We start from the raw sequence: 26,035 nt of genomic DNA, 5'->3' as shown, positions 1-26,035 counted from the left end.
GCAGATTATGAGGTCGGGGTATTCTCTTACACACCAGGGCTCTTTTTAGGGCACACATCTTAAATGGCACCACTCTCTGAGAAAAGAGAATTATTTGAGTTATGGGGGATGCTGTTGAGCCAAATATCTTTTGAAATAAGGTCCTATTAGAATGTGGTTCCTTTAACATTAACTGACATATTGAACAGAGTGAGATATGTATTATTGTAAAACAAGAGAGGCAAATTAAAAACAAAAAGGGGTAACCACAGTAGAAATCATTATGGATCATGCGTGATAAGAAATGGCTATGACAACCCAAATGATCATTATGTATTAAAGGATGAACAAACCATGGTCAAGGCATTCTATGGAATATCACTTCACCATAAAACAGAATGAAATGCAGATATTTGCTACAGCAGAGAGGAACCTCAAAAACATGCTAAGTGAAAGAAGCCAGACCCAAAATATTACATAGTGTATGATTCCATTTATATGAAATATCCACAACAGGTAAATCCATAGAGACAGGAAACATTGGTCATTCTAGGGAGCAGGGGGAGGAGATATGGGGATTGACTACTTAATGAGTAGGAGAAATGTTCTGGAACTATATAGAGGTGCTGGTTGTACAACATTATGAATGTACTAGATGCTACTGAATTGTACACTTTAAAATGGCTAATTTTATATTATATAAATTTCACCTAAAAAAGTGGCTAGAAAGCAAACATGTTTGAATCATGCTATTTCCACCCATTCCCTCTCCTGATGAAGAGATACAGAGAGCTTAGGATCATTTTGGAGATGGTTCTTACAGCCGAACTAGGTCAGTGCTTTAAAGAACCTGAGAGACCATTTCCTCCCACCCTTCATCTTGTGGATGAGAAATGATGTGGTAGTTTCTCTGAAAGTTAGGAAGAGGGCCAGGCTGGTATCCAAGCTGCTTGATTCTTATGTCTGTGTCTAATCTAGGAACTCACACTGTGTCCTAAGAGTAGGTGATATAATAGTCTGAGATACCCACTCAAAGTGGTACAGAAAGTTTTACTAGCTTCTTTCCTGCTATGATTTGGACCGATGTATTAATAGGAATAATACTAGCAATAATAATAATAATAAACCAATACAACATAAGTTTTGAGCTCTTATTAGATTCCAGATACTGGGTGAAAGAAACACTTTCTACTGAATATCTCATTTAATTTGCCCCAAACCCTAGGAAGTCACTGAGGAAACTGAGCTCCCAGGAAGGGTAAATAAATTTCCTCCAGATATTAGTGGTGGAGTTGGGGTTAGAACTATCTCTAGGTCTTACAGTGTTGATAACCAATATACTAGTGGGTTCTAAACTTTGTCTTTCACAAACTAATAAAATTCCCAGAAATGAACAGAAGGTAGTCATATTGTATTTTGCCAAGTATAAACATTGAGTAACAAATAATAAAGGAAACAAACCCTAGTATTTCTTACCATTATGTAATCAAATAAAAAATGTTTTCATCTTAAAAAGTAGAGGTGGGGTGAGCCTGGTGGTGGGTATCATGGAGGGCACATATTGCATGGAGCACTGGGTGTGATGCATAAACCATGAATTCTGAAACACTGAAAAGAAATTAAAAAATAAATAAAAATCAAAGTAGAAGGACCTAATCACAGAATAGAGAATGTCTTATAAAGTAGATCTATTTAGTTTTATGATAAGTTCTTCAGCACAGTCCGAGAAGCAAGTACTATGGGAGTCTGAGTGACCTGTCTGTGCTCTTCCCCTGTTCTTTCAGACTTGCTTGGGCCTAGTCTTATGCAAACCATTTCCACTTGACAATGGGGTGCTGCTGTGTACATCCATTTTTTTCTGATTTGGTCAATCAAATAATACCCAGTGCATGACAGGTAATCACTTGATGTCCCATGGTCAGGTGTTTGGTCTCTACTAGGCTCAGTAGCATGTCTGAATCTGCCTTTCTAATGGAGAATCATTGTTTCCAGAACATGGCATGGCTGTACCCCAAGCAACCCCCAAGGGACATGTTCTGCTCTGTTTGTAGTGGGCTTTCCAGAGACTCCACTGAGCATCCCTATCTGCCACAGATACTCCGGTCCAGTTGGATATGATTGGTCATAAAGTCCAAGTGCGTAAGTAGTTTGCATGGCAGCCTAGCTTTAACAGAAATTGACAGCCTCACAGGAGATTCAGAACTTGGGTCAGAGCAGCACACACCTATGTTGTTTCTAGAACCCAAAGAGGCCCAGCAAACCTTATGCCTCTTTGTGGACAGTGGGTCAGTTAAAACATCTGTCTCATACTATAGAAGAGACACCCTGCCATGTCCCAGACTATGTATCCTTGGAATCGTACCAATGTGGTAGACCCCTGAAATACTGTAGAGATTTTCTACCATACTCTGGCATGCTTATGTCTTTCTAAGACATCTGGGGTTCTAGCTACATCCTGTTCTCAAGATCCAATTCACATAATGTCATTGATGAACTGGACCAGTGTGCTCTTCTGCAGAATATCAAGGCATTCAAGATCCCTCTGGACTGTTTTATGACAGAGGGCAAGAGAATGAGAAGAACCCTTACAAAGTATACAGTTGTCCCTTCCACTTGAAGGCAGTCTCTTCCTACTTAGCTTTTTTGAACTCTTCCTTGGCTTACTGGGGGTAATTTCATATGATTAAGCACTGCCATATGATTCCTACCACCCTGAGATTCCATTATTTCCATTGAAATCAGGAAGTTCAATGCCAGCTTCTACCCCTACCTCCTAATAATAACACCTCAGAGACTTTCAAAGATGTGGGTGCTTCTCTTGCCAATGGATTTCTAAGTGCCTTCACAAAGCATCATCCAGGTCTTCTTATGCAAATGTTTAGGGGATGATGATAATTTGAGCATTCATGATGGCAGCACATGTCATGAACTACTATGTATTAGTCAAGATCCTGGCAAGAAACCGATGACACCCTTAAATGGGATAAATTGAAAAGTTTAATAAAGGGAAGCAATCCTCAGGGGGCCTGAGTGGGCAAGAGGAGAAACTGTAGCTAGAAAGTGGAAAGTGCTACATTTATGGGAAAAGGAGGCCTGGCAAGAACTGTGACCTTAGGCAGAGAAACGCAGCCGTTTCTCTGGTGCCAAAATGGTGCCAAAACCATATTCTGGCAGTGAAGGATAGGTGGCTCTCTCTTCCCCCACATTTCAGTTAAGGTCCTCATCAGGACCTTTTGGGATTTCCCTTTGGTTAAACCCAACTAGAAGCCAGAGAGCAAGAGCCCCTCTGTGGAGGTGAGACTGCTGGACAGAGCAGAGTAGAGAGTGGATCTAGAGGGGCAAATGAAGAAGACCCAGCACTTAGGCTAAGGATTCTGCATTCTAGAGTCACTGAGAGTTAATGAAAACTTTCTTTCTTCCAAGTTTTTATTTAAAGTCTAGTTAGTTAACATACTATGTAATATTTCAGTGTAAAGTTTCAGGTGTAGAATTTAGTGATTCAACATTTAACATACAACACTGAAACACCCAGTACTCATCACAAGTGCCCTCCTTAATCCCCATCACCTATTTCACCCATTCCCCTACTCACCTCCCCTCTGGCAACCATTAGTTGGTTTTCTATCACTACAAATCTATTTCCTGGTTTTCCTCTCTTTCCCCCACCCCCGCCATGTTCATTTGTTTTCTTTCTTAAATTCTACATGTGAGTGAACCATATGGTGTTTGTCTTTCTTCTCTGACTTATTTCACTTAGCATGGTATACTCCAGCTCCATTCACAACACTGCAAATGGCAAAAATTCATTTGTTTTGATGGCTGAGTAATATTCCATTGTATATATATACCACATCTTTATCCATTCATCAGTCGGTGGACATTTGGGCCTGAAAACCAATAGTTTGGCTATTGTTGCTTATGCTCCTATAAACATTGGGATGCATGCATCCCTTTGGATCAGTATTTTTCTATCCTTTGGGTAAATATTGAGTAGTACAATTGCTGGATCATAAAGTAATTCTATTTTTTAACTTTTTGAGAAAACTCTGTACTGTTTTCCAGAGTGGCTGCTGTAGCCATGCAGGGAAATTTGTATTTCTCTGATGCTGTGTAATGTTGAGCATCTTTTCATGTGTCTATTGACCATCTGTATATCTTCTTTGGAAAAATGTCTATTCATGTCTTCTGCCTATTTTTTAACTGGATTATTTTTTGGGGGGGGGTGTTGAGTTTTATAGGTTCTTTATATATACTAACCCTTTATCAGATATGTAATTTGCAAATATCTTCTCCTGTCCTGAAGGTTGCCTTTTAGTTTTGTTGATTATTTCCTTTGCTGTGCAGAAGCTTTTTATTTTTTTATTTTTTAAGGTTTTATTTATTTATTTATTTTAGAGAGAGAAAGCGAGAGAGTGAGTGGGGGGGGCAGATAGAAGGGGAGGCAGAGGGAGGGGAAAAGAATCTCAAGTAGACTCCACACTGAGTGCAAATCCCCAAGCATAGCTCCATCTCACGACCCGGAATAGGACCTGAGCCAACACCAAGAGTTAGATGCTCAACTGCTTGAGCCACCCAGGTGCCCTGAAGCTTTTTATTTCAATGACGTTCTAATACTTTGTTTTTGCTTTTGTTTCCCTTGCTTCAAGAGACATGTGAGAAGTTGCTATGGCCAATGTCAAAGAGGTTACCAAATGGTGACTTTTTGAGTTGAGACATAATGTTTTTGGACTATGTTTCAGGGTAATGGTAACATGTGATTGAATTTTGGATAGTTTTAAGAAGGAATATCTGCTGGAGTCCGACAGTTGGAATGCTCATGACACTCAGGTGTTGCAAGGAGAATGGAAAGGATGGGAAAGATGCTTGGAAAGAAAATATTTAATGTATACAAGTCTTTCATGCCAATCAGGTGATGCAGAGTTGCTGTGTGAATACTAGAGCTTCCATCTGACGCTATATTAATGAACCCAGTCAGGAGGCTGTGAGGACTGCATGCAGCAGCAGATTGCCTCCGAGTTCTGCTTTTGAAGTTAGAAAGCCAAATAGATGTGAAGAGCATTTGGTCTATCCTCATTTCTATGCACATAGAGAGCTCATATTAATATCAAAGGAAGTCAGTTGTGTATGTGAAGGAGAAATAATTTACTTTGGGGTTCTTATTTGTCAAACCCCATCAGGATTTTCTTCTTCTTGCTCATGAAAATGACAGAATTCAATTTAAAAGCTTTGACAGCCTGTGATGAAATTTGGTTCCAGGAGTGGTAGCAATAATAATAATAATATCTAATATTTATGGAGTACTTAGAATGATCTAGGCAATGCACTTTGCCTTATTAGTCACTGACAACAAACCTAGGAGATGGTATTCTTTATCATCCCCATGTCTCAGATGAGGAAACAGAGACTTAGCTAAATAAAATATAAGCTCACACAGTGAGGAAGAAACAAAGTTGGTTCTCTAAGGCAGAACTGGTTAGCTCTGAAGGCTTTACTCTTAATAACTCTTATTCTCTGTCATATCTTGATAAAATTTACCCTGATCTTTATCTGTTGCCTTTTAATTGTGTATCCTTGTGCAGGTGTGTATTCAGTACCTTTAAAACTTTGGCTATCCGGGGTGCCTGGGTGGCTCAGTGGTTAAAGCCTCTGCCTCAGCTCAGGTCATGATCTCAGGGTCCTGGGATCGAGTGCCGCATCGGGCTCTCTGTTCAGCAGGGAGCCTGCCTCCTCCTCCTGTCTCCCTCTGCCTGCCTTTCTGCCTACTTGTGATCTGTCAAATAAATTAAAAAAAAAAATCTTTAAAAAAAAAATAAACTTTGGCTATCCAATGCTGCCATTAAATTCAGGTTTTAAAAAATTAATAATTAATATAATTAATTTTCTATGGGATGAGAAATTGACCAGACTCTGTCTGAGTTATTTGTCATAGCAAACAAAATAATTATTGCCGATATTAACCAAGCACTTACTTTGGACCCGGCACTGTTTTAAGTGCTTTACATGTATTATCTCATTTTATCCTCACAACGAATTCTAGGAGAGAGATACTAATAGGGTCTTCTGATATTTAACAATAATTAACAAGGTGGGAAAATTGCCTTCAGATGGAAAGACCGTATTAACACTTATTTTACTATTTTCACATAAAATGACTGTTTGAAAGCAGAATTTTGTCAGGATCAGTCAATTCCCTATTCATACTTTCAGATCCATTCATTCATCCATTCATTCATTCAAAAAGTACTGGCAGCTAATATTTATTCTTTATAACAGGTCTATTCTCAGTAATGGGACACACTCATGGGTAAGACGACCTCCGCTTTGGAGATGCCTCCTTCTTAGCAGGGTAAGAACTGAGGCCCATCTACATGCCACCAAACTCCCAGTCCTGGAGAAAAGTGAGTGAGAGAAACTGGATGAATCCAATCTTGACTGAGGAAGAGATACAATAACATTTTCTTAACCTTTGAGATTAAATTGTTAATTGAGTTTAGGTTGATCACACAGCACTCTGAGTATGCTGCATTGTCCTAATAAAGTACAGGATTTTGGCTCTCCTGATCTCTAGCTCTAATAAAATTCCAGCTTTCCTGCCCCACTCAGAGGTCCAGAAAATGAACCCCATTCAAATGTGATCTTTAAATGGGACTACTTTTGCTGGAAAGAAGTTACTTTTCTTTGAGAAGAAAATAATATTATTATATACCAATGTCTATTCTACCATTTAATGTGAGAACTACATATAATTATTTGAATAATCATTGGGGAGTGGCAAATGCCATTATGTCACCCCCATGAGCAGGGAACACTAGGTAACACTATGAAAATACTTCTGTTGTTTTCCTCCTTTAGGAAGAAACAGAAAGAAATGAAAAGAAGTGAAAATCTCTTCTACACATTGGATTAATATATTTTAATACTCAATGTGGGTCAGAACGTGTGACCCATCATACTGATTATAAAATGTCAATGGCCAGGAAAAGTTTAGCTTGGAAAACTTGCTACATCTATAATGTACGCTGCAAACTATTTGTGCAAATCATTGCTTTGATACAGCATCAAACTTATCCAGGAAGAAGTCACAGTTCGTCAGAGAACAGGTTTTCCATCTGATTTGTGCCCAGAACATGTAAAAAACATAGCAGATTGCATGCTGCATTGACTAGGGAACATACATATGCATTTAAATCACTTATGTTTTACTTTTTTTATGGGGCATTGGTGAATTGTATTCCTTTTGCATTTGTAATTAGAAGGCGGAACAGATGTGATGGCTTTGTTTAAAGGGATATGTCCATTAAAATAACCTATATTATCAAGTAATTGTTTCTTTCGCAAGGGAGTCTGTCCATTGTGATACCATTTTTGAGCCATTTAAATAGATGATGGAGAAAATATGGTATCTTCAGGAAATGCTGATTGATTATGGATGTCAGAAATTTTTGTGATAAGGTTCAACTATTTTTATAAATTTGTTCGTTTTATTTTCTTCTTTCTATCTAGAGATGCAACATCATCAAAGAAACATTCATTCTTTCCAACCTCACTTTTTGTCCTCAAACTGAGATGAATTATCAAACCTATCTGTATTTCAAAAGACACCAAGACTTTTATTTTAAAAAGCTGTGGTACAGTAAAACTGAATATTCAACTAGCACACACTTGGTGATCAAATATAGTTGATATTAGCCTTGGCTCTTTGTTTGAACCTAAATAAAATGTGGATTTTTATTTTGGTCAATAATAGCGTTCTGGAGATCTACAGTTATGCTTGATTTAGGCAGACTGTGACAGCCCATGCAATAGCCGGCAGAAAATTCTTTAATATATGAACTCGACTGACCCAATTACCCACTTCCCACCACCAATGCAAATGGCATCTCCAGCAAACCTTTTTGCCATTTTATTCTTGTAACATCAGTGCACTTATGATAAAAATTTAACTTAGTCTTTGTAGAACAGATGCATGTTAATTTCTTGTACCACTATAATTAAACACCTCTGTCTTCAAGTCACCAATTCTGGTAGACACATCCTCAAGTTCAAAGTTGCCATTTGTTTTTAAAAGGAGAATTAAAATCAGAAACACTGTATGGCCTGTACACTGCTGAAAAAGATAGTATGGTTTCACACAAATTCCATTTAGGATATATTATTGCCAAAAATATTCCTCATTGATATAAAACATTCAGAAAGGCTTCATAGAGGAAGAAATGGTGGTATCGATCATGGTATGATTATGATGTTCAATCTAATAACTTGCACTTTCATCTCTGAGCCCCAGGGGCACCAGTATTATGCCCTATGAGGCGGATGGAGAGAAAATCCTTTCAAACTCCTGTAACCAGATCCTGGAGATGGTCAGCATGGTTATATAATTGAACACTAGCAAGTGTATTTTGAGGCTTTTTTCTCTTGGCTTGGTGGTTTTGTAGGGGGGAAATTTTTTTCCTCAGCCCTTTTAGATCCATCCCTGGATGGATCTGAAAATGAAATTGACAAGGACAGATTAACAGAAGAAAAGCACACAAATTTATTAAATCCAAGTTTTGTGTGACACAGGAACTTTCATAAGGAAATGACGACCCAAGAAAGAGTTGGGCCTGAGTATATTTATGCTAGGTTGGATGAAGAGTGGACAGCCATGTAGGAATATAGGTTAAGGAATACAAGGGGAGTATAGTAAGCTGGGGGGAAATTTAACAAGGCCTATTTGTTAAGATGGCGTTTTCAACGATAAGGTGCTTCTTTCATCCAGGTGTAGAGAGGTCTCCTTTCCTATGAAGGTTTTATGACCTGATTGGTGAGAAGGGTGGAGAAAGACCAAAATGACTTTCCGGCATCTGCTGTTTCCTCAGATTCCTTCAGCTTAAAATATTCAGTATGCCAAGGTGCCAAATTTAGGGGGAACATGCCCTAAACCCCACTGGTTTGGATTTATTAAAAAACAGAACAGCTAGCTTTTTGGTTTTGCTGTTGAGATTTATCTCCATTCCATTTTTCCTTGTTATACTCAGTCCTGGCTCTGGTTTTCTATTTCTGTAATAAACTTATTGAATTTACACTGTTGACTGTACCTTTCATATCTTATTTGGAAGGAGATACATAGACATAAATAGGTCAATGATTGTGAATTGATTTGACCAAACAAATAAAATCTTTATTTTTTTTTACTAGCCAATGATTTTCCATTTACAAAAGAGAAATACTGATAAATTTTCTTCAGCTGCATTATATAATCTGTGTTTCCTATAAATCCATATTTCATAAGTGCTTTAAAGGTTTATTCAAAAATTCCAATTAAGTGGTTGTTGGAAAATGATTGATAGATACAATTAGCAAAGATGGTACAATAGGAATAATAAACTCAATTTATTAAATTGATATTCTATTGGTTAGTTAATTATTTCTGGATATCAGATAAACAAACACTCAGGAAGGATGTTAGAAAGCCTCTTTGTGGAATAGCTTTCAGTATGAGAGAAATCCATCTGTTTGAGTTTATTTAGGTATAATCCTATCTGAATCTTTGACTTTTAAGGGTCATTTCTAAAGCTTTTATTTGATTGTTTACTTAGACTAGTTTCATGTTAAAATTTAACATTCATTAGAAAGTAAAGTAGATGTCATTACTATGATCTTCAAAATAAAAAAGTTGAACTCTCCCAGATTTGTAAGTTAATTTTAAACTAATTGATATTAAGTGTAAATTGCCTTTATTCTATAATAGCCAAAAATGCACAGAAGGCTCAGTATGCTATAAAGCTTACAACTGCTCATAAATCCCCTCCTATAAAATATCATTATCTCTTTCAAGCCCAGGGGTTTGGGGAATGACAAGGAAGAGTTTAAAGACAGTTCTCTAATCAATGGGAAAACTCTCTTTTGGGGGCTGTGAGTTCTCAGCACACCTCTTCATGTGCATCACCTTCACACTGTGAGCCCCTAACAACTATGTTCGTAGCATGGGGCAGATTCTGTCCCTTTGCCCATTGCAGATTGGATGGACACTAGGCAGTCCCTGAATATGGTTATAAGTGGGGATATATTTCTAAATGTAAGTGCCCTGGGCAATCTTATTCAGAAAAAAAATCAGAGAAGAGGCCAGACAATGTGCCAGAGAGAGGAGTTTTATAACCTTTGATATTTATATCAAAGTTCTATCTTTGATGGAATGAACATATGACAAGCCAATGTTTAGTAACGTAAACTCCATGGAGTTCTTTGATTTAAGTTCTGCCGCTTGGGAGAAAGAGGTAAGGTTGGATTGCTTCTAAGATAAATATTCTATGAGCCAGTATTTGAATATATGTTTCTTCAAATTTTATGAAAACACATTTATTCCATTAAAGGAAATTTTGAGATAAGTAATAGCTGGTAGTCATGAGATAGCTTGATTTTTTATATTTCTATTTAGATTTACTATAGCTGAGAAGAAATTGAGATTCCTGTTTTCTGATGATGCAAGTAAAAATGGATCTACTTTATTATTTACAACCAGAGAAACACTTTCATCTGTTCCATTGAAAATTTTAATCATTTAAAAAAGAGGATACGAGAAGAGGATTTTTTTTTTTTTCAAGGTTCTAGAACAACTACCATAGCTAAGTAGAGGTTTTCTGCCAGGTAGAAGCCCTCCTTCTAGCTCTCCAAAGAATGCATCATTTGCTTCTCTTTTCACTTGTCTTCTGTAAAGGCCCTCTGTGGGCTTTGCCCAAATTTCTCTTCTCTTTTTCTATTATTTCACTGGCAATTTAATCTCTTCTCATGGCTTTAGTGATGATCCAAACTTCCAAACTTATAGCTTCACCCTTACTTTTAGGACTGTAAAAGTCTCAAGCATACATAGAAGCAAACTTTTCCAAAAGGGAATATGTTATACATTTCCAAACAAATACTGTGTGTCGATAGGACATGTGTGTGTACATATATATATGTCTATTCATTGTGTATTTCCGACCCATTTCAAATTGCTGGTCCTCAGTAGTTATAAAGCTGCACTGGTCATCAACCTCCCTATACCTGTTTTGCCACTCTCTTCCTACTTCCGTAGTTATGCATCATCCCATCCCTCCAGACCATAAAAATCAGAACCCTCCAGTCATCACTCAATTCTTCAGTTCTTCTTCCTCCCCCTGCCTCCCACTGAAAATCCATCTCTTGGGTCCTGATTATTTTACCTGTTCTGTGTTTGTCTCTTCTGAGCCTTCTCTACCCCCTCACTGTACTCTGTTGCCTTGGGTTGCCAGCTTGTCGGCCCCAACTCAAAACGCCTCCCTCTTGCAACTGACCATCACATCACATCCAGGTTAACCATTTTCAAGCACAACTGTGATTTTGTTACAGTGCTTTCCTTTGCATTCAGCCTAAAAATCCAAGCTTGTTATGTTGGTTCTAACCTGCATTCGGTCTTTCTTCCCCTGTCCAGCTGGCACCTCTACTTTTCCACAGTCCTGTGCTTGACATGTGAAAAGCAGCCAGCTCCTCCAGCTCTGTGTGCCCATCTTCTACTCCAAAGGCCATTATCAAGTCACCTCGATAGAGCTTTCTCCACGGCTTCCAGCTGGAAGGATACTTCTAGTGCTCTGGTCAAGGCAACATGCTTTTTTCTTTTACCTATTATATTACTTTACTCCAAAGACAAGGCAGCTCAAATAACAGAAATATATTTTCTCACAGACTTGGAGGCTAGATGTACCAGATCAAAGTGCAGGCAGGGTTGGTTTCCTCTGAGGCTTCTCAACTGGGCTTGCAAGTGGCTGTCTCTTCCCTGCATCTTCACGTCTTCACCTGCTCTTCCTTCTGTGTGTGTCTCTGTCCTAATACCTTCTTCTTAAAAGGATATCCATCATATTGGATTAAGTCCTATCCTAATGACCTCATTTTAACTTAATTACCTCTCCAGAGAGCCTATATCTAAACACAGTCACATTCTTAGGTACTGGGGGTTTGGGCTTCAACATATGAAGTTTAGGGGGATGCAGTTCAGCCCCTAACATGGGGGCTTTTGCAGCCTGTCTCACTTTAGACACTGCATTCTAGCTTTTTTGTGTGTACACATCATAAATTTCCTAATGTATTTCTCGTATGAGGGGGCAGTCCACATTTTCTCCATGACATATATGTGTGTGTGTGTGTTTGTGTGTGTGTAAATAAATATATATTTTTTGAATAGAGAAGACAATGCACAGCATTTTATTCAAGTTAATCCATTTCATTATAACTTGCCATATCGTTGGTGTCACTATTAATATTACTGTTATTACTATTTCTCTTTTGAGAAGACCATGCTTTTAAAAAAGTCTGGGTTGGATTTCCATGATGTTTAGCTCTATGATTAAAAATCTTTTTCCTTACCAAAAGGCAACCCTTCATCATAAGAGAAACAGAAAAGACTGAGATTTAGTTGTATAAATTGATCTCCCCCAGAAAGAATTCATAGTCCATAATCTTTCAGGGTTATATTTCTACTTGGGGCTTCTTTTTTGGGAGAGGGGACTGTCTCTTATAGATGTTTGTTTAAAACAGAGAACATCATCTACTGCATCATAGAAGGAAAATAAGGTCTATTCCCTAGATAACATGCAGATGGTCCTCCAGAAAAGGAATCTGTAAGGGCTCCTAGGTGACAGTCATTCTGCCAAGGTCAGGGGACAGAGTCAGAGACCCTCCTGCTCTGGCAAGTCAGTAGCAAAAAAGTCTAACCAGGTGAGTGGGAGAGGTAGTAACTAGCTTCCAGTTAGAATCTCTATCCAGGAACATCTGTGTTTGAGTAAGCCGGAGCTTGAGGGAAACATTACAAATTCTGGAGAAAATGACTAAAAATAGGCATGTGTGAAAAAGATGCAGCTTTCCTCCCAGGGGACCCACAGAAATGGGGACAACCAGTCAAGGGCAGCCCTGTGCTTTTCTTTGAGAGAAGAATAAACTAAGTGGGTTCTGAAGTTTTCACTGAACAACTGGAATGATACTGAACAAGTGGAAAGTTTATTCAGAGTTTCCGTCCATGGTTCAGAAAACACTGAGAGAATGCCTGTGTGCCCAGCAAAGGGACAGGTGCTGGAAAACCATCAAACTGTCTAAGATGTGATCTTGACTGGAAGGAGCCATCTAGCAGTGGCCATCAGACCCCTGCACACCACAGAATGCTGTCCTTGGGGCCGCATGGAGGAAAGACGGCTTCTGGCTGGCCCCATCAAGGAAGGCATTCCTCCATCCTCTCTTCTTGGTACTCCGCGTGTCCTCTGTGCCTCTAGGTTACTGCTCAGCCTGGCCCATTCCAGGCACTTGCTTATCTTCCTTATCTTTCTTGGTGGTGGAGGTGGAGAAATGGAAGTTTGAGAGAATAAGATCCTGTCTCAGAGGTGCCTGGTGTGGAACTGATGTGTCTTGGAAGTGTCATTCTGCCTTGGTTCAGAAAGGTGGAAAAAATTGGGGGAAAGGAGGGCTAAGATGGGGTGTAAGGGTATGGTGTCTTAGTCAGAAGGTAGGAGCAAAGTTATACCAACAAGCAGTTTAAGTACACAGTTTAAACCAGGTGATAGAAAGAGCACCAACACTGCCAAGTACTTCAAGAAGGTAGCTGGAAGCTTTTGGACAAGTAGGTGAGTCTGCAGAACTGGGAAGGTTAAATCCTTTCTTGTCATCTAGTCAAGCTCATCCAGAATGCATGAAAGAATAACGAATAACTAGAGGGTCTTCAATTTCTGGAAACTAGAAAGATCAAGTAAACTCAGCATCTCCCCTGCTCCCAAAACAGTGAAGTCAAATGTCAAAAGTGTAGAGAAAGCTTTTAGATATCTTCTTTAAGTGTGTTTTTGGTATTTTTGGTCAGTAAGCAATCAAGATGGAGAGAGATGCTATCCCAAAGACGAAAGTTGGTAGAACAAGAAGTAGTTGAGCCCAAGCATTCGTGATGCCTTTAGACTTACACAAAACCATGGCTAACGCCCATATGAATCAGCCAGGCAAGCCAGTGGCCTCTGTGCAGAAGTGTGTTGGTGATGGTCTACTTATCCTGAGTGAAGGGGCCCAGGGACCCTAGGCTCTGATCAGGGATACCCTAAGGCCAGAAGATAACACACTATAATACCCGAAGAAAATGCCCCTCTTGGAAGTATGTCTTACCACCTGCCACTCTCCCAACTGTTGTAGCACATGCCCAAGAAAGCTCCATGACATATTTCTATATAAACCCCAGAAACACTGAATACAGTACCTTGCATATAGGAGATATGTGATACATTTTTAAGATGATTTTAAAAATTAGAATTTTTGAAGATACATCTGGTATGTAAGCAAGAACTACAGCAGACAAATAGATTTGGTTAGGTGTCAATTATTTGGATAATTCTTGCAAATACAGCTACTAAGAAATAGGAAGAATTTTAGCCAGGATTTTGCACATTGTTAGCATTAATTATACTAACTAACTAACTAATGTCTGCGTATTCTGCCAATGGGGCAGAAGGAGTTCCCTAAAAGAAACTATTTCAGGGGCACCTGGGTGGCTCAGTCAGCTAAGTGTCTGACTCTTGATTTTGGCTCAGGTCATGATCTTGGAGTTTGAGATTGAGCCCCACATTGGGCTCTGCACTGGGCATGGAGTCTGCTTAAGATTCTCTCTCTCTCTCTTCCTCTCCTTTTGCCCCTCTCCCACCTATAAAAAAACTATTAGTAAATTAAAAACTCAATAATAAGAAGACTTCATTTTTCCTGAGCCTAGCTTATGTACCAGAGACTGTTTCAAGAACTTTTCAATGATTAACTCCATAAACAATCACAACAACTCTGTGGAGTAGAAACTATTATTGTCCTCATTTTGAACATGACAAAACCGAGGAACAAAATGCTGAAGCAATGTGCCCAAAGTCACATCAATGACAGTAAGTGGTAGAACCAGGCTTTCAACCTTTATAAATCTGTTATCGGAATGCAGGTTCTGAGATCCTCTAGTATGTTAACTTAGTCTTTTGATCAATTGTAAGTTTCTCTAAATTATTACCAAAAAATCGTTCAAATATCTCTGACTGAGAACATTAACTCCCAAGGGTACAGTAGAGTTCCAGGCCCTTCTTAAGACTTTGTAAGTATGTATACAACATAAAGACTTTTTAAAAAAAGTTACATTCATTAGCATAGGCAAGCAAATTAAGCAAGTCAGGCCTGGGAGTGGATTCTTTGGTCTCAATTATCTGGATAGCATTTCATAATGATCATTGCCAAATGTCATATTCAAAGTGTTACCAAACAGGCCCAGACTATAAAAAGACTCAGTTTTGTCTCATGGCCAATCTTTCTAGTATAGAAACTCAACTCTAGCGTATAATTACAAATTGATACATTGCTATGATGGATGGAGGATTCCTCATAACTACTGAAATATTTGATAAATACAGATCAGTGACTAAAGTGACACAGATAATTAAAGATGGGCTGGTGGACAACCCTTTTAAGATCAACATATATGAATCTTCTTAGATATTGATCCACTTTGCCCTTGTAAAATTTGAATAAAAATACTACAGAATGAAGAAATGTCAATTGGTGCATACTATTCCTTCTGACTCTTGCAGATGTCTATATTAGGACAATTATCCAAGTCAAAATAGTGAGACACAGAGAGAGAGGGAGAGTAAGAGAGGGAGAGAGAGAACTTTTAGGCTCCTGTCAGTGAGAAGTCCTAGATAAGTTGACCTGATACCAACTTTCTGATTCTTTCTTCCTCTTTCTCTCTCCCTCTTTCTCCTCTGCTTCCCTCTATGTCGGTTTCTCTCAGAAAAATCTCGCTGCTCACAGCAGTCAAGATCCATAGACCCTCCCTATTCATCATTTTAGAAGGAGAAAGAACCTTTTCCCTCTGACATATTTAACCCTCTCTCAGGACTCCAGGCACCCACCGCCCCATGAAAAGGACAGGGTGGGGAGATGCAGCCTCCCCAGGAGAGCCGCATGGCAGGTGGGGAGGAAGTGCAGATCCAAAGAAGGAGAAGCACAGGTGAAGCAGAAGAGGAACAGATGCCTCCTGCAACTGCTCAACTATTTACAAACAAAATCTATTTAACCTCCTTCTTGGGAGTATTCCCCACTTTTTTAAAACTCAAAACACATCCAAGTAGAAAAGGTAATCCTCTTAAAAGATAGGAAGTCCATCCTTAATACCCTGTAATACAATACAATGAAATCAAACTGAGAGGGCCGGGTCGTACTTGGTGACGAAAGTAAATCCTGAGATCTTACAAGAATATTAAGTGTTGCGTATATTTTGGCCTTCCAAAGATGAGTTTTTGAAAAGTAGTAGTGGTAGTCGGGTATATTAGAACACTTGAAAGCTTTGGGGTAAAACAAACAATTTGGATATGTTTTCTGGCTCCAATCTTGCTCCTGCTGCTCGCTTATTGGAAATTTTCACTTCTTTCTTTTTTATGGAGCAAGGGGCTTAAATTCTTTGGATGTTGCTTTGTTCACTTGTCAAGTGAGGATAATTATACCTTTCTTGGTTGACAGATGCAAAGATTAAGGAGATGATGCCCATGAAACACAATGATGTAGTAGATCCTCAATAAATGGCAGTTTTCCAGCACAATATATCTCCTCAGCACAGTGAGATTTGAGTCCCTGTTTTCCTTATTAGCCATTTTTTTCTGACTTAAAAGCATACAACACAAATACAAATGGAAACAAAAGTAGTTTGCTCAGGTAGTATGAAATAGGAGCAGAATTAATAATAAATTACACTCACTGTATCTCTGGTAATGAAAAAGACAAGCGTATAAAAAAAAATTAATTACATCTTGTTATATGTCAGAAATCCCGTAGAAAGGAAAGACAGAGCTGGACACCCACTGAGTCACAATCATGGTATGGCAAGCGTTTTGAAAAGAGAGAATATTATACGTCACATTGTCACCATCGTTCTGTCAGTCATCGGTGACTGCGGCCATATGAGGCCCAGAACCTTGCCCAGCTGCTCAGCACAGCATCCAAACCAAAGAACAGAGCAAGATCTCATGTTTGACCCATTATTTTAAAGATCGAAATAATAGTTTCCTTTCATAGTGCAGAAATGGGTTGAATACTTTGTAGCTTTGGATTTTGTGTTCAAATTTTAAAGATGACACAACCTGTCATCTCTTATTTATGCTCTTATTTCTGAAAAATAGGTTACCGGTAGCTGAAATATGTTTTTTGATATATCTGAAAAATAGTCCCTTCTACTTGCAAAATGGCAAGCCTCTCTTATAATCCTATGAAAGAATAGTTAAGGGAAAGTTCAATAGTGTTAGTTTTATGTAGCTGTCACTCCTTTGGGCCCATAATTGAGGTTAAACGACAGGTATGGGATTTTCAACAGAAGAAATCTCTGGAAGTTTGATGAAAAACAGGAAAAAAAAAACCCTGAATTAATTTACACAGCCTAACATATGATCATAATTTGGGGGGGATGTGACTTGCTGCTGGTAAAATTTAGAAAAATCCACACATATTATTTTAACTGAAATATAGTCTCATGAATGTACGTGGCTGTGTGGTTAAGTGTTTACGGGAACTTCTCAGTTTTTGCTATTCCGCCTGCTTTCAAAATATTCAAATATATTTGGCTTTTGTAACTTTGCTAATTAAACCTTCTAAAACAGATGGAATTATAGAAATTACAGGGTTTAAAATATCATTTTAATTGGTTTACGATCTATGTGACACACAGTGCCATTCATACTGTATAAAATATATACGGATGGCTCGAAAGAGATAGCATACCAATTAATTTTTCTTTAACTCTCAATTAAATCATGTTGTCTTCCTTATTGAATCCCCTTTCCATTAGCTGGGCTCTAGGCTGGCCTGATCGACCCTAACTGAAGATATAGGTTATAACCTGCAACAGTATCAGTGAGTTCTTTTAGGATGACTGATGGTGGTGTGTGTGGGGGTAGAATCTGAATTTACCTTCTTTCCAAAGAAAATAAATGACCTTAAGAGAGACCTTTAAAATGCATATGGCAGTCCCCTGAGTGACGCATTGGTCAATCTTTCTTCTTTTAATATGACTGTCTAATGTACGCAGGCAACCATAGTCCTCTGATTTTCTGCAAGTCTTGATTTCAAGTATTCTATTCTACTGTCTCACTACAAACACTTGCATTTATCAGATTTATCAGATTTACACGTCCAGATTTTTGAGTTGAGATGGAAGTAATAATTGCTGCACATAGATTTTTGAAAGATTTCTATAGGCTGCTTCGTACGTGTCTATGCGCTTTAAGATCAAAAATCTGGTTGAATAAAGCTCACTCCGACTCACAAAGATTCTAATTTTGAGGCCCATAACAAAAGTCTCAATTAAATAAGCCTGCTTTGCCCAACAAAATAATGTGCAGATTTGAAAAATACTACGCTACAATTTTTTTGGCTGCTGTTGGCTAACAAAATTAAACCCAACCGTTTCTTTCAAATATCTCAATTTGCCATTTAGATGTGATTTTAAACACACTATTCCCCTTTGTTGCCATGGTTACAGGTTTGGGCCCTCATGGGTGACAGAAAAGTCTCACAGTACTGGTTCCTGTTTGAACACACATGTTCGCTGTGTCTCGCCTTGCAGTGGGAGGACAGAGAAGGCTGGAATCACCGCATTCCCATAGCAAGGTAAACCCATGTATCAAATGACACTCAGAGCTGGGGAAATCGCCCACAGCAGGGACAGATTACCTCTTACAGTCACTATGGAGAACGATTCGAATTCTGGCTTTAATGATCCCAGATAGAGCCCTTCTCCTCCCCACCAATGTGACACTTTGCAGACATTTTATATATCAAGGATATATTTAACTGAAATGTGCTTCCAAGGATGCCTACCGAGCTGGCTCTAGGCATCTTCCACCGTTGCAGGGGTCAATTAAAAGAACCAATCAACTGTTTTTAAAACTTTAAAATATTAAAAAAAAAAAAGTGGGGGGAAAAGAAAGTGGACAAAAAGTAATGTTAAATAGCATGGAGCATGACTAATGGCGCTAGCATGTTAAAATCATTGGGAAAATGTCCTTGGAAGACAAATGAATTTTCAGCAGAATAATTAACTTAATTAACAAATTTGCATGCATATTCATCAGGCTATTGAAGTCTTTCCAGCCCAGCTTGATGAGCGTTGGTGTAATAATTGTCTCATTTACATTCTGCAATCTACTACAATTTAGGGCATGCAAAAAAAGCCGACCTCTTCCCTTTGACTTTCTTTAGGACCCACATACTCCTAATAACACAACCATCACCCACTCAGTGGCCTTAAGTTCTGGCCTTTGGAGAGAACCCCCAGAGAGAGTTGACAGTGGGTTTCCCCATCCCCCAGGCTTCCTCCTCTTTCTTCTTTTATTTTTTTTTCCTTTTGGCCCAGGTTCTCTGTTTTTGCCTCTGCTTGCTCTCCTGGGTAAATCTTGGCACCAGTTCTGACTTCAAATCTCCTGGGTCGCCAGACTGCATCATGTAAAAATTGCCATTTCCCTCTATCTCTGCAGGGCAATCTTTAAAGGCAGTAAGGTGTGACGCTCCAGACTGGCAGCTTGGCAAGACGGAGCCCATGGATACCAGCACACGGGAATCTGGACCGTTCACTCTGACAGCAGTCAGCACTGGGAACAAAAGGAATGGGGGAAAAAAAGCGCAAATGTATTTTTACATATTGTAGGCATATGGCCACAAGACCAGCAGAAATATATTTAATTACCAATTGCGTGCATTGAGGAGAAAAACACTAGGAAGGAGAAAAAAACCCAAAAAACTGTGTACACAGCAATATTATTCTACTTTAACTTTTCACCTCCTTTTTTTTTTTTTAAATTGAAGATAAAAGGGATGTGGATTAAATGGAAAAGGGTTATCTGTTGGAATCCTATGAAAGGTGATGAGGGTTTTTCATGCGCCTTCCTCAATAGCGTAACATTGTGGTGGGAAATGTAAGTTTTCTTGTAATGATTTTAGTTATAAAATAATTTTACTAAGGCATTTTTTGAGGGAAGGCCTGGGGGGAGACCTAATTTTAACTGTAACAATTAGACAATTTTACCATTCTGTTGAAACTATACTTCCAATGTTACACATTAGTTTAGGCCTTCACCATGAACAAACAACCCTTGCATAATTATAGTCCCGTTCCTTCCTATGAAATCAGAGCAGTTCAACCCACATGTATTGCCTGCTTCCTATCTGTCAGGCACTGTGCTAGCCAATGGAGGGAAAGGGATGAATCAGATATAGTCCCTGTACTCCAGAAGCTCACAATCTAAGATAGGAGACAAATACATAGATGCATAATTATAATAGTAAATTATTGAAATTATAACTATAATTATAATACACATAATAAAATAGCTGTAATGTGATGAGGTAGGTATACTGATCCAGGGGCCACAGAGACCTATTCTCAGGTCAGCCTGGGAGTCAGTCACCCAGAAAGTCCAGGGAGGTGACTTCCTCTTGGAGGAGTTAATGAAAAGGAGATTTTGGCCTGGGTAAAGTGTAGGTAAGTGGTCCCACGGTATCCCCCATACTGTCGATCCTGTTCCATCAGTCACAAACCTGGTGCAAAACTGTATCTGAGTCAGTCAGAACATCCCGCTCCCCTAATCTCCACCATCTGGGGCTGGAGTTCAGAGCTATGTCCCCTGAGAGTCTGTGCCCAGTGGGTCACAAGTATGCTCTGAGAAATGCTGGAGAGTGACAACCATAGCAGGTAGTAACGGTAGCAGCCCCAGGATTGGAGTTGTGCTGGGGGACTTGGCTGAATGACCCATTGGTGGCCATGGACTCTAGTCAGGAAGAGAGAGCTCAAGGATCAGAGCAGGTAAATTTGTCCAACAAACTAGTGGTCAGGCATCGAGTCTCCCAGCCATGACCGATGATACCTGGCAGGTGTGCCCATCAGGCTGACATTTTCTCCCTGGTCTCTGAGGCGTTCATTGGAAAGACCGGTATAGAAAGGGCTCCAACCCTGAGGAGTGTATAGTTGCAATAATTATCAGAAGCTAGACCCACTTTCACTGGAGCAAGTTTGGTTTATTTTGGGAATTGGCCTTGGAGAGGTTAACACTTAAGGAAAAGGCCAAGGTCACTACATGGCTCAAATGGATCCATTTTCTTGTACAGGAGTTGTACTTAGTTATTTGTGAGCTCAAGTGGCACTAAGTGGCAGAGTCTAGAGTTTTTCAAAAGCCAAACTCAATGTTTTTAATCACTCTGCCCCACCATCTATATTGAAATTATTATTTAAGAGGCCAAATACTGGCCACAAACCCATAGCGTACCAGACTGCGGATTTGGCTGCTTTATTCACCATGTGGGGTTTGGGGCTTCAATTTCTTATCCAGTAGGAAAACAACAACAACAACAACAAAAACTAGTCCAAACAATTAGGTAGTACAGGGAGCTAGCTAGATCTACCTGCACAATACAGATTTTGACTGTACCCGGAATAACATATTCCAAATAACCTTCCCATTGCCTAAGTAAGTCCACACTACTGTTTCTTAATTTGGTTGAAATAGGCAGGTTTCATTGATTCCATGAACCTTAAAGTGAAGTTACCACCAGGTTGTGTAGACAATACATGGTAACTTTTAACATTTGCAGAGTAAAGTAAGAATGACACTACCACAAGTCTAGAACAATGCCTTGGTAAATTAGACACCTACTTTTAAGTTCATAAAATTCATGGCACCAAATATGTTTATATTCCATCTCCCAGAAACATATGGAATGTTCTTTAAGGAAACATAATTCTTTAAAATTAAGAGATAAAGGGATTTTTTTAAACAAAAGAAATTAAATTTGAATAGAAATACATATAAAATTGGTTTCTGGGCTTGCTAGAAACCAGTACAGAAAGAGAAATATGGAAAATGGCATGCATAATTTTTCATTGTCAAAAAGGAGGAAACATATTAGTTTCTCAGGAGGAAAAGCATCCACTAAGGCACAAGCATTAAAAGTAATCTAACATAGATTAACCTTTGAAAGAAAGAAAGAACAGTTTAAAGTCTTTGTAATGAGGTAGATGGTAGTACAGTTCAAGAATTGTAATGAAATACACTCTTTAAAACTAGCATAAAGAAAGTATTTCTAAAGGCATTGAGTCAGAGGGTCACTAGGGCCTGATGCACAGATCTCAGCCCACAAGGCAGCACTACTCTGGTTACGTATTCATAAGGCAAACATTTGTTGATTACCTGATCTGTGCCACTCACATTTCTAGGACTGGAAATGAGTGATAAAAAAGAAAAAAAAAATCCCTGTTCACAGTCCAAATTAAAATGATTCCAGCACATTAATATAAAATTTTATAGTTTCAATTGTTACAATGATGTGTGATGAATGAATTATGGGTTAATCAACTTACATGATGCTTTATGGTTTACAAAATGTTTTCATACATCATTACAACCCAAGTATCCTTATGGAAGCATTGGGACATGCCAGGTATTGGACTGATGTTCCTGGCCATAGAGCCTTGATATGTCATGAAAGTGATGCTCATGATTATGTTTTATTTCCATTAGAAAGAATATGCTTGAGAGCCCGTGGCAGAACTTAGCAAGAAAATCAGCTAGTTAATGCCACAAGAGACCTTAACATACCTTGATGTGTTTAAGAGTTGAACACTACACTTAGTGACACTTAGTTTAATGAACATCTTTGCTTTTTCACATCCCATGAAATATTGCAGGACTTTTGGCAAAATGTGAGATCCCTGTGCTAGGCACAGCGAGGAGCTATGGATAACTTTTAGATGATAACCACTCGTCCCTATCTCAAGGCAACGATTGCAAGTCTTTTGGTCCACTCAGGCTCTCGGGCCCTTTATTCTCCTTCCTCAGCATCCCTATTGTGCACGATGGGTGAAGAATTCTGCTTCTTTTCCAGCTAATTAACCCACATGCTAATGATACTGTTCCGTCCTTGGTTGATTCAGAGCAACCTCCAGCTGTCTGCCTCCCGTCTGTTCAGAAGCTTTTGGTGATGAAGGTAGAGCCCATAAGAAGGAAACTGCTGCATGAACTCACCAGCACAGGCAGGCAATCTGCAGGTAGGGTGATCATCTCATCCCAGTTTGCCCAGAACTTACTTGATTTCAGCACTGCAAGTCCCGAGTCCTGGTAATCCCTTAAGTCCTATGCAAATAGGACCAGGATTGGTCACTCCCAGTGCTGGGAACCATCTGTGTAATCAATAATAACAAGTTAATATCTCCATCGTTGAGTAAAATACAAGGGCGGAAGTGACATTTGGGGTCTTGGTTTGGATTCCCTTGGAAGTAAGCCATGAGTCAAAGATTCCTAGTGAAAGTAGTTTACTGGGAAGTAATCCTAGGAAACAGTGGTAGGAGAGTGGAGAAATGAGGCAGGAAAGCAAGTTGCCACCTGGAACTTAATCTTATTACATTAAACTGGGGAATGGTATAGAATACGTCCCTCAGAGTCATGCCACCCATGGGGCAGAAGGGTGGAATAAGCACAGTAATTAGTTGAAGTCTGTTCCTACTCGTGTGGGATGAGGTCACTAATTTGGTCTGCTGAGCCTGGGCAGAGTGGACCTCAGCAGTCAGAGAAAGCCCTCTGACAAAGAGATACAGGTATTGCAGGAGGAAGCTGTGCCATTGTCCACTAAAACGGTAAGGGACAAAGGGATACGGGGAGGCCACTGACAGTGCTGTTACAGTGGGTCTACTTTGCTTTCCAGGTTAACACATTCCACAGCATTGAGCCCCTGTGAGGACCCAGGCTCAGAGATGGATGCTTGCTTGGTAAGGGGAGAAAGAAATGTGCTGGATATGGGGAAGTTCAGAATGTGGGTGCACGTGTAAAAGGCATGGGACTTTGATGCCTCTGCGTAATACTTGGTACATATTCTACTCATTAATAATTATCATATGACCAAACTATAGATATATGGGATTAGTTGGAATCCTACAAGGTAGGCTTCAATAATGTCACTCAGACAGTCACTGATTTTTAGGGACAAGACTTTTGAACACCCCTTAGGGTCTCATCGTATGGCTTATCAGGTCTCATTATTATGAAGAATTTGTTTCTTTTTCACTTACATCTTCCCCTTAGCCATTAAAAACTATTTTTGTATTTCTATCTTTGAGCTGGACAAAGTTTGTCTCTGGTGTCCCTTAAAAACACCTAAAACAGGACCTCTTTCTGAAGACTGTACAGTGTTCAGAGTGGAATGCAAAGGAGAGCTCTGTATCCAGGAATCTTGGCCAGGTGCCCAGGGTTGGTGACCTAGCCACCCCAGCCATCTAGGCTGATCAGTCACCCAGGTGACCTGACAAATACCTCTGCCAAATGGAGATGCTTGAATCTGGTTAGAAGCTGAAGATTCAGTCAGCCATTGTTCAAGATTAACAAAGATAGTAGGTGACCAAAATCCATGAGTCATCAGAAACCTTGAGGCAGAGACTACAGGAAGAGTCTGTTGGTAGTGGAGACATCTTAGCAAATAGCAGCTATGTGAGGCTGTGTGGCCATAATGGCAGGTCACTGGAAGGAGCACCAGAAGTTTACCTGCCATGGAGAGGAAAGGGAAACCAGGTGACTCAACCTGGCTTGTGTCTTAAAAGTTGATCCAGGGTCCATGGGTGTGAATTGGAGGCTGTTTTCAGCATTCTTCAGTCCCTGCGTTCAACCTTATAAGAAACCCTGTTTGTTTATTTATTTATTTATTTATTTATTTAAATGTTAATAATGTATTTTATTTACCCCAACATATCTAAAAGAGTCATTTCAATATAAATGTAACTTCAATACTACCATTTTTTTAAATTTATTTTCAGCATAACAGTATTCATTGTTTTTACACCACACCCAGTGCTCCATGCAACCCGTGCCCTCTCCAATACCCACCACCTGGATCCCCCAACCTCCCAACCCCCTCCCCTTCAAAACCCTCAGATTGTTTTTCAGAGTCCATAGTCTCTCATGATTCACCTCCCTTTCCAATTTCCCTCAACTCCCTTCTCCTCTCCATCTCCCCTTGTCCTCCATGCTATTTGTTATGCTCCACAAATAAGTGAAACCATATGATAATTGGCTTTCTCTGCTTAACTTATTTCACTCAGCATAATCTCTTCCAGTCCTGTCCATGTTGCTACAAAAGTTGGGTATTCATCCTTTCTGATGGAGGCATAATACTCCATAGTGTATATGGACCACATCTTCCTTATTGAAGTAAACTGGAAAACCCTCATCTACCTAAAAGAGCCCAACAAACATATATTTTATATGCTTGAAATCACTTTTCACTTTTCTTTGATTTAGGCTAAATAATTTCAATTCTGTTAGTATTTTTTATTCTCACAATTTTTTTTTTGATAAATTTTCATTAGCCATGCTCTTTCTCATCCTGTCATTATGCCTTTTGGAATTATTCTATTTATTTTTATTTTTAAAAATGTTTTCACTTTTACTGAGGTATAATTGTCAAATAAAGTTGTTAGATATTTAAAGTATGATGTGATGATTTTATACATGTATATGTTGTGTAAACGGACAGTTTTCTCTCTTTTTTAAATGTTTTATTTACTTACTTTACAGAGAGAGAGAGAGCACAAGTAGGGAGAGTGGCAGGCAGAGGGAGAGGGAGAAGCAGGCTCTCCGCTGAGCAGAGAGCCTGACATGGGGCTCGATCCCAGACCCTGGGATCATGATCTGAGCTGAAGGCAGATGCCTAACTGTCTGAGCCACCCAGGTGCCCCTGACAGATTTAAGTAAACTCTATGCCCAGCGTGGGGCTCAAACTAACTATCCTGAGATCTAGTTGCATGCTCTACTGACTGAGCCAGCTAGGTACCCCTTTATAATTTCAGTAATATTCTCACTTTAAATTGAGTTTAAAACCTCATAGATTCAATTCACCCTCTTCAAGTTCTCCTGCCTATGAGGCATAGTGTAAATAGGCATAGAGTAGAATAGGGTAAGATTGGGGTCAAAGACATAGATTAATTCATTTATTATTATTATTATTTTTAAAGATTTTATTTATTTATTTATTTATTTATTTA

The 26,035-nt window shown here is 39.1% G+C and overlaps 1 long non-coding RNA gene across 1 annotated transcript in view; it reads left to right on the top strand.

The window, feature by feature from the left end:
- The window catches only part of LOC116876169, a 60,292-nt gene extending 40,563 nt beyond the window's left edge, over positions 1-19,729 (top strand). Inside the window, exons 2-3 of the long non-coding RNA XR_004384356.1 lie at positions 18,497-18,624; positions 19,491-19,729. This is a non-coding gene — a long non-coding RNA (uncharacterized LOC116876169). The remainder of the gene's footprint in view (positions 1-18,496; positions 18,625-19,490) is intronic.
- The last annotated feature ends 6,306 nt before the right edge of the window (positions 19,730-26,035 follow it).

Source organism: Lontra canadensis, unplaced genomic scaffold (genome assembly GCF_010015895.1).
Source record: "Lontra canadensis isolate GAN:19392208 unplaced genomic scaffold, GSC_riverotter_1.0 scaffold2, whole genome shotgun sequence".
NCBI classification, from domain to species: domain Eukaryota; kingdom Metazoa; phylum Chordata; class Mammalia; order Carnivora; family Mustelidae; genus Lontra; species Lontra canadensis.
The sequence above is the reverse complement of the archived record's forward strand: the minus strand, read 5'-3'. Positions and strand labels throughout refer to the sequence as shown.